Source organism: Botryllus schlosseri, chromosome 15 (genome assembly GCF_051294905.1).
Source record: "Botryllus schlosseri isolate E-star chromosome 15, Bs_hap1, whole genome shotgun sequence".
Lineage (NCBI taxonomy): Eukaryota > Metazoa > Chordata > Ascidiacea > Stolidobranchia > Styelidae > Botryllus > Botryllus schlosseri.
Window position 1 is genome coordinate 13855645 of NC_137250.1, and position 10280 is coordinate 13865924.

Genomic DNA, 10280 nt, shown 5'->3' on the forward strand with positions numbered 1-10280 from the left:
GTGGTCACACACGGTGCAATCCTTAATTGAGATTTAAAGGCGTTCGACAAGCCCGGTAATCAAAATTTACGAAGATATCAATTCATTAGGTTCGAGTACATCGTAAATGCCGATAATGCAAGTCTTCTCGCTTCGACTAACTTACACGTAAGCTTAGGGTTACTATATTTTGGAAATCTGAAAAGAGGACACTTTTTCAAAATTTCCAGACTTGCAATACCGGAGGCAAATCTTGAAAAAACGGTAAATTTTCTGCACTTCGTGGTCGGTTGACCAAAGAAAAGTTAGCTTTCCGATTCAGCTCCCTAAATAGCCGCCGGAGCGTTACTTCGGTGCTTTTTTACTGTATCTCAGTAGAATTTTGCCCTATATTTAACAAAAATTCTCAAAAAATAGGACACAATCTTGAACAAAAGGACATTTGGGCGTCCTCCAAGGACACTTTCAAAAAAGTCAAAAAAGAGGACAAATCCTCCTAAAAGAGGACGTATGGAAAGTATGGCAAGTGACGTTTAAGCAAGTATAGTGGGGAATCTCGGCAGACTGGGGCCGCGGGCCACATTATCATGTAAGACGGGGAACTGTCCGAGGGCCGGACAAAATCCCGTCGCCGGCCGTATGTTGCCCGCCCCTGGACTAAGCGGTAGAGTGGTGTTGGCGGCGATGAACTCGAAAATGTAGGGCAACTAATTTTACATGTACATAGTAATTAAGTTATGTTGATGTCACACGGATAAGGTATCAAATCTGGTGGTTCCCAACCTTTTATGGTGGCGACTACATTTTCAATTTTAAAATGTTCCGTAGCCCTCCTCAAAACGTGATAAGCCGGACCGCACCTTTGCCCACAGGTACTCACAAGTCACGGTATATTCTGAAAGCAGATAAAGGTCAACATCTTCGTGATCCCCAGAAAAAAAGAAAACGACCTCCAGGTTGAGAGCTTGTCTTTGAATAAAGCATCCAAACGGCCTTAACCGACACTAGGAATATACCGTATTCTTAAAATTGTGATTATAATTATAGACTTATTTCGGCAAATTAGGGTTGTTTTTATTTATTTTTGAATATATTTTTTGAGGGAAGGGGCTACCAATATTAAAATCAACACCGGTGACACTAAATCGCACACAGCGCGAAGAAAAATTTCAAGTAGCATAAGTCTGCCCGAAGATAAGTTATTTTGTATATTGATTTACGAAAAACTTCAAAATTCCGGACATTTAGGCATATTTTAACATTTCCCCCGGACGCAGTTTGAATACTTAAATTCCGGGCATGTCCGGGAAATTCCGAACGTATGGCAACCAATGTTCCCTTCAATTTTTCAAGAGTCTGCGCAAACACGACAACTCACTGCGCAGGCCCTCGGACAACAGCGCGCAACCACCCTCCAATAGGGTGATAAACGAACTACTGGGGGGCTTCGCCCCCCAGACCCCCCAACGGCTCTAGGCTTCTTCCGGTACTTATCATATACATTGGGTGCACATTTAGTAGTAGCCTCCCTAAACGCGCGAAGCGCGAAAAAATGTCTATAGCTCCTGATTGCATCGGCCAATATGATCGATAATTGCATATATATTGCTATCAATTTTTATCCTCTCCCTGCTCACATAATCAGATTTACCTGTAGAGCTGATCCAGTGAGGTGTGTTGGAATAGATAGGCCCTCTAAATAATAATAAAACATCTTCGGGCGTACCCGCTGATATATAATGACTTCGTTACATGATGCTATTTCGTGACCCCCTATCTGCTATGTCAAAAGATATTGAAATCGCCAAAATGTACTAAAGTAAAAGACGTACACGATATCAAATTGGTATTTCTTAACTGGAAAATAATGTTCCCTCGATATGGCATTTGTCTTGTTGTGGGACTCGGATCGCCAGGACAGGAACATCCGGCGCCAGTCATTTAGGCGCCCATGGACATGGACAATTACACATATATTTGTATATATCGAAGTTTTCGGTCAGCACCGGGGCTGTCTTTTTCGCCCAGGGTTTTCTCGCTGCTGATCGTTCTGGCGCACTTCTTGGATTCGCATGTTACGTAGCCTTTAACTTCATATGTCTTGGCGCGTCATGGTGCGGTAATGGCCGACGCCCAACTGCCCATTTCTATAAATCATGCCTAATTTTTGTTGGGAAAGGGTACCTAATAATCAGATATCTTACAATAATAAAACGCGCGTACAGCGCGAAAAAAAATTCCTGAAAAATGTCAAAACATACACTATGATTTATGTTAATTCTCTGTTGTGAGAACGAAACAATATTCGTAAGCAGTTTATTACTTCGGCTTAAATGAACTATACCAGGGGTTCTCAACCTGGGGGGCGCGAAAAATTGACGAAGTCAGTATAGGGGGGGGGGGGGGGGGGCGAGAAATTGACAAAGTCAGTGTAAATTGTACGTGTCTGAACATGTGTTTCACATCCATTATGAGAAGACGATTATTGAAGATGAAATTTATTCCATATTCAAGAAAGCTTGCAAAATACAAACTCTAGCAACCGCGCTCAACGGAGTATAGTCTGATTTCAACTTCATCTGGCCAAATTTTTGAAATTCTTTGTAGATATAGAGAACAATTCCCACGTGTAAGTCATTCATTGCTTCATAGCTTTGACAGTAGCCTAAAGCTTGTCGCGCTGGGCAGCTCTTGTTAGTAGCTTGCGAACTGACTTAGATGCAACATAGGTTGCCCGGTTTGGCCCTCAATTAGGCTATAAATCAACACAATTTAATTAATTTCCAAAACTGATCAAATTTAGCCTGGCAGGACAGAACGGCGCCTTGCTCTCTGTACTCACTACCAGCATCAGGATTAGTCTCAGGGTGACCTAACTTGAAATTAATTAATGGATATCTTGTTCAATGTTTTTTTGTTATTTTCAAACAAGTTTTAAGAAATTTGTCAGCAATGTAAAAGACTCAACAACTGGAATGCAGATTCAAAATTAGCGTCAATTAGTATGTGTTGGCGGCCGTAGACATGCAAATTGCAATTACGAATTCACTCCCGCATTTTCGAGAGATTTTAATTATTCTTGAAATTTTCTTCGCCCTCCGCGCAATTCAACAAAACTTCATTTTTCGATTTTAATGCAGTAGCGCCCTTCTTAATCTGAGCCGGAATGGGAATTGGCAAAAAATGACAATTCGTTCGCGGCCCTGAAAAATTTTCGCGCTCCGCGCGACAATATGCACCTCCCGGCAACTATTCATAACATTGCCACTCGCGATTTCGGTGCGTACAATAGGCCATTGTGAAAAGTAGAATAGTCCGGAGTTCACCGGGAATGGATATGGACAGCTTACCATAGGAATTTTGCGTCCAGATCGTTCATTGCGGCTATGCCCTGGAATGCGGCCTAACGCTACATAAGCAATCGAAATGCGACCATGATTATCAAAAACGTTGCCCACCTCTGTATTAGATGATGTGCTCTTTTTGACCTGACGATAAATGCCAGGGGGGTCAGAGGGGGCGCGATTTTTTTGACCATCTCCAAGGGGGGCGCGTGTCAAAAAAGGTTGAGAACCACTGAACTAATACCTTGACTACGATACTCGCAATACCAACAGTTAAGACAACAGCAACATAAATGAAGAGCGGTTCTCAGTGCGCGAAACAGGTAGACAGTCTGCAATCATTACAGTCCACGCCAGTACATTACGACGAATGATCTTTAACACAGAAAGGTAATCACAACAAAACTGAAGTCGGTACCAATTTGACACCAAACATACAACATTCTCGAAATAATTTTGGACCCCTTCGACCTCGGCCCCTCCAATTGGGGGGTTTGGGGTGCAAACGTTACGGTCCTGAGTAAATCTTACGCAATGTTCATGCCACGCGAAGAAGACTATCACTCGTTCGTTTCTTGCAGATTAACTTCGAGCTAGCCCATTGTTATTTGTAACTTTGTTAAACCATGTTATTTCGCCAATCCCAGAAAATAATGCGCTATTGAAATGATATCAGTATCGCTCACGTGCACGAGGCCATACTAAAAAAATATCTTCCGTGAGGCGCAGATGATTGTGAACTCTCATTTTTTCACGGGGCGCAATAGTTACCTTTGCGGGGCGCACTTGTTATTCGGTTTCAGACTTCAGTGATAACACTATTTGGCCCTGGCAATGTTCCATCCTAATTTTCACGAATATGCGCGCCTGCGTGGTCCATTGGACAACAGTGCGCAACAACTATAAAAAAAATCATTTATGATTTTTTGTGCGCAGCGCAGATTTTCTGTGCGCAGCGCAGATTTTCTGTGCGCAGAGACCGTTTCAGCACTGCGCATTTGCGCACGTGCGCAGCTTAGAGGGAACATTGATGGCAACCCTACTTTAATTGCAACTTGCAGCATATATGTATATAATACCCATATATACTGGCCAAAGGACATATCACATAGATAATACATCTACGCCCCTAAAACGAATCAACCATACGGCCGCAGATGAAGACATTCATGGCGAATGAATATTTTTCGGAGTACTGTGCCGTCAGAAACACTATCACTTGACACCAAGAATAATGGGGTAGGCTATAACCGGCACAACCTTCGTTACATCATTCTTGGAATTACCCAGATCCGATCTGAAAAACTCCGAGAATAATCATCGACGAGTAGGACTATACCAATTTCTAGTAAACTAGAAAACAGTAGCCTATGGGCAATGTTCCCTCTAAGCTGCGCACGTGCGCAAATGCGCAGTGCTGAAACGGTCTCTGCGCACAGAAAATCTACGCTGCGCACAAAAAATCAGAAATGATGTTTTTTTTTATAGTTGTTGCGCACTGTTGTCCAATGGACCACGCAGGCGCGTAGATTCGTGAAAATTAAGATGGAACATTGCCAGGGCCAAATAGTGTTATCACTGAAGTCTGAAACCGAGGTACAAGTGCGCCCCGCAAAGGTAACTATATTGCGCTCCGTGAAGAAATGAGAGTTCACAATCACCTGCGCCTCACGGAAGATATTTTTTTAGTATGGCCTCGTACACGTGAGCGATACTGATATCATTTCAATGGCGCATTATTTTCTGGGAATGGCGAAATAACATGGTTTAACAAAGTTATAAATAACAATGGGCTAGCTCGAAGTTAATCCGCGAGAAACTAACGAATGATAGTTTTCTCCACCTGGCATGAACATTGCGCAAGATTTACTCAGGACCGTAACTTTCGCACCCCAAACCCCCCAATTGGAGGGGCCGAGCTCGAAGGGGGTCCAAAATTATTTCGAGAATTAACATAAATCATGGTGTATTTTTTAAAATTTTTCATGAATACTTTTTCGCGCTACGCGCGTTTTAATATTATAAGATATCTGATTATTGGGTACCCTTTCCCAACAAAAATTAGGCATGATTTATAGAAATCGGCAGTTGGGCGTCGGCCATTACCGCACCATGACGCGCCAAGACATATGAAGTTAAAGGCTATGTAACATGCGAATCGAAGAAGTGCGCCAGAACGATCAGCAGCGAGAAAACCTTGGGTGAAAAAGACTGCCCGGTGCTGACCGAAAACTTCGATATTATATACATGTAATTGTCCATGTCCATGGGCGACTAAATGGCTGGCGCCGAATGTTCCTGTCCTGGCGATCCGAGTTCTACAACAAGACAAATGCCCAGTGATGGCCCTACGAACGGGGGGCCCTGGGCGAGACTTACCGGGGGGGCCCTATAAGTACCTATCCGTAACTTCTGGGGGGAATGCCATATCGAGGGAACATTATTTTCCAGTTAAGAAATACCAATTTGAAATCGTGTACGTCTTTTCCTTTAGTAGCCTACGTTTTGGCGATTTCAGTATCTTTTGACATATCAGATATAGGGGGTCACGAAATAGCATCATGTAACGAAGTCATTATATCAACGGGTATACGCCCGAAGATGTTTTATTATTATTAAGAGGGCCTATCTATTCCAACACACCTCACTGGATCAGCTGTACCGGTAAATCTGATTATGTGAGCAGGGAGAGGATAAAAATTGATAGCAATATATATAAAATCCCGATCATATTGGCCGATGCAATCATGAATTATAGAAATTTTTCGCGCTTCGCGCGTTTAGGGACGCTACTACCAAATGGGCACCCAATTTACATGATAAGTACCAGAAGAAGCCTAGAGCCGTAGGGGGATCTGGGGGGCGAAGCCAGTAGTTAGTTTTATCACCCTATTGGAGGGTGGTTGCGCACTGTTGTCCGAGGGCCTGCGCAGTGAGTTGGCGTGTTTGCGCAGACTCTTGAAAAATTAGAGGGAACATTGCCTACGGGTTATATATCGAAAATTGCAACAAAAGAAACAAGACAATAAAAACACACAGGTTTGTATTGAACACAGGTTTGTATATTAGCGGCTTTTAGCGTGTGATTGGTAGTTACAACCAGAGGTGGTCAGTAACGAAGTACTTCTACTTTTTCGAAGTACTCAAGTAGTTTTCCTCTACTTCTGGTACTTACTCAAGTAGATCTGATTTTCGCTACTTCCACTTCTACTTCGTAATATTTTGTGATCTACTTACTTACTTTTCGCTATTTTCAGTTTGTCAAGTAGAAGTAGTTTAATCCTCCAGTCCGGAAGATAGCTTGAGGAATTTCGGGGCTGTTTCCACGGAGTGTCATCATTTAATTTTCATGAAAGTTGAGTAAATTCCAGAATTTTCGTCGCACTTCGCGCTCAGTGGATACGGAGTAACCAGTATAATTTCACGAAAGTATCGGTGAATATAATGTACGTAGCGGGTTGCGTGGTTCCGTTCACACCGCTACGTCGCCCTTCGCCCATATGAAATATTTTATCACAATGGCTCATGATAACGTTTGAAACTGATGTTTCGCCATCTAGCGGTTACTTATCAGATCGTAATCTAGCAGTTCATTGCGTGTCCTAAATAACCTGAAAAAGTGGACTTTGAATATTTTAGTTTTACAGATGTTTTAGCATACCGCCTTTGAAACTTTCTGGACAAAAGATATGAACTACATTTTCCGCTTTTAGAAGTAGTATTTATATTTCACTTTTCAATTCCCAGTATCATATACTTTGAGAGTTCTAATTAATATCAGTTCTTTTGTCTGGATAACATACATATTGAAGTATAAAAACAAGTGTAGTAATGCCTTTAATTTCCCGAAATAAAGCTACACAATATGGCATTTTTACGATCCACCATATTTTTTATTAACCTTTACTAATCGCGCAAACTGTTTACACCGTATCCTATACAACCTATCCGTATTGCTCTTCGACTAATATGGAGGAGTGCGATATACCATGATATTTTCTAAAACGTGCTGTTCGAGTATACAGAGGATAAGTATCGCATTTCGATATCAATACTATTATTTTCATCCCATGATGCGGACGAATGCTTATGCTGTCGAAAATTGAATACCTCCTGGTATGCATCAATATGACCTTTCGCATAGCTCAATTTGCACCTTTTGACAATTTATGCGAACAAATTACGATCGTTTTCACAACTACTTACTTACTTGAGTAGATTTAAAGTCAGTCAATTTTACTTCTACTTCAAGTAGTTTTAGGTTGCTCATGGAACAAGTACTTCTACTCGTACTTGAGTAGATTTTTTCTTCACTACTTCTACTTCTACTTGAGTACCTTTCTTGACTACTTTGACAACCTCTTGTTACAACTGCCATGCTAAATTGCTCATCAATAGCGATTATGACCGTATCAAATCCGGCTCCGATCCGACTCTTGCCATGTCAGAAAAAATATGACGAAGAGTTGTTTTAGTCCTATGTGCTCCTACAATAACTCACCATCAGATCAGAAGGCAGATGTGCAGTACCACCGTAACGGTAGCGTGCATCCGAGCCTCGGAGAGTGGTGATGAAATGAACGTGTATATATGTTGCAAGTTGCAATGAGAGTCCATGCTGTTGCATCATGTGGAAGCAAAGTGAGTGAATCGTCATGGTTTCCATTACACGTAATACCCGAAGACAGGACCGATGAGCACTTGATCAGACATTTCGAAACACTGGTTTTGGCCCCCATAGGGTTTTCCAGCAGGCCTCTGAGGCAGGCTAGGGAAACTAGATTATTTTAATAATAGAAAAAATTTAAAAAATAGTAAAATGCGCCTCTGCAAAAATTAGTGTAGAAAGTGTGATTGCAGGAAATTTAGGGCTCGATAAGAAAATACAATCAAGGGCCAAAAATCTTAAATGGCAATTACAGGATAGTCCGGATTCGGTGGTGTATGGGCAATTGGGCATGGTCAAAGTAGCCAAGAAGGCTACTCAGGCAGAAGTAAAAGTTCTACTCAAGTACAAAAAGTTCTCTTCGAACCAGCCCGAAACTATTGCTACAAGAAGTAGAATTTGATGTATTGAAGACTATACTCAGCAGGGTAAGCAGTCATAAACACGTTCTCATTGACAGTTGAAACTGGGTAATTGACATGTGCGCGAACAGTGCAGATGGCCGCGGGTTTGTGTTGCAATACATCCTATGAATGATATATATATTTTCAGCAGCATAAAGAATCGAAATCATCATGTGATACACATGATACCGTTGCTATGAAAGAGTGGTTCTAATCCACCTTTTCACCCAAGTACCCATTTCAGAAAAGGTGTCAGTATGGCGCTCATACTGCACGTTTTTCGGAAGTATTTGAACAATTTACGGTATAATTAGACACTTGAAAAAACGCAATAAAAAGGCATTTGTTTAAAACATTGATTAAAACATATATTTTAATATATTTTATTTTAAACAAAGTGTTTTAAAACACCGTTTGTTTTAAATGCAACCTTATAGTCGCAAGACAAAAATAAACATCCAATTCGGCACATTTCGCACTGAGGAATCGACGATGGCACACATATTTGGGGCAACCGCGGTAAAATATTTATTAGCTAGTGATGGGAGTGATGTGCTCCGTTTTAGATTATACAGTGTGTCGATACATTTCGCAAAGTCCCACATCATTAAAACAGTGATCAATAACGTACCATCAGTGATCAGTGAACCTAAATATCTTATTCATGGGATGACATTCTGTTCCGATTCCCAACCGAGCTCAACAGAGTTGCGGCTCATTTGTTCAAGATGGGTTGCGGTGATTTCCAACGCTATGGCTATACGTTTCACTAGAAATAATGTCGTAACTTTTTTCTCAATTACAATTAGTTACCAGAAGTTGCGAAAAGTAATCAAATAAGTAGCCTGTAAAATAGGACAAGGCATCGCGGATTTTCAAAGTTAATCGTGGGTGACAATCTTCAACATTGTTATATGTATGTCTCCCCGGACTAACACAGAATGTTTCCGTAGACGCGAATCCAAAACTTTATTCTGTTACAGTGATATAGCTTCCTTTTTCTTTGACGATTTTATTGATGAAAAATTACTGCCCATTTGAAAAAATGTTTGATTGAAAACAGGATGCAGCTTTACTCCAACAACTTTTTATATGTAAATATAGTGAAAGTGGAAAAACATATTTGAGTAGCAAAATAAAATCAGTTATGGTCTGATTTTGTTCACTCCACACGGCGGTGGGTGCCGTTTCCCGAAATAGGTGAACGTATATTATGATTTCCAATGGTATTTCCATAACGGACGTATATAAATCTATCGTAATGTTCTACAGACACCGATTTTATCCCCTGCAGCAGCCATATATGCAGGTTGAAAACATGGTTTTCCAAATATTTCTTGTAACCAAAATCTATATTCAAGAACCTGAATATTGGATACGCTATATTATATTGATCCTTAATAAATAGCATCATCTCCGTGGGGCACAATGCAGAAACCGGCGACAGTCACAACTCCCGATTTGTCATTGTAGTAACGACGTAGATACATGCCGATGCAGAGTTTTCCTGTAGCATGTCACGGCGAGCATGGAATATTTTACGAAACTTTTACTGAGATGCACTATGAGCTCGAATAACAAACAATTAATATGCCACCGCTTGAATCTTGCGCTTCACTGTAGTGTGTAGTGTAGTTCCCCGTGTCTGCGCAGGTTTGGGTGTATTGATTCGCCGATTTATCGCTGGATACGGAAATCTAGATCATAAAATACTTCCGGAACATGCGAAGCAATAATGTCTCACTTGAGATCAGCGTTATAAATCATAGTTTAGAATTTTGCAAATAAGTCGAACGAATATCATTGCTAGCTATGCTATGGAGATTTCTTCGTAGTATACGGCCACACTGTCGATGAATAGGATAGCAGATTATAACCACTGGTTAG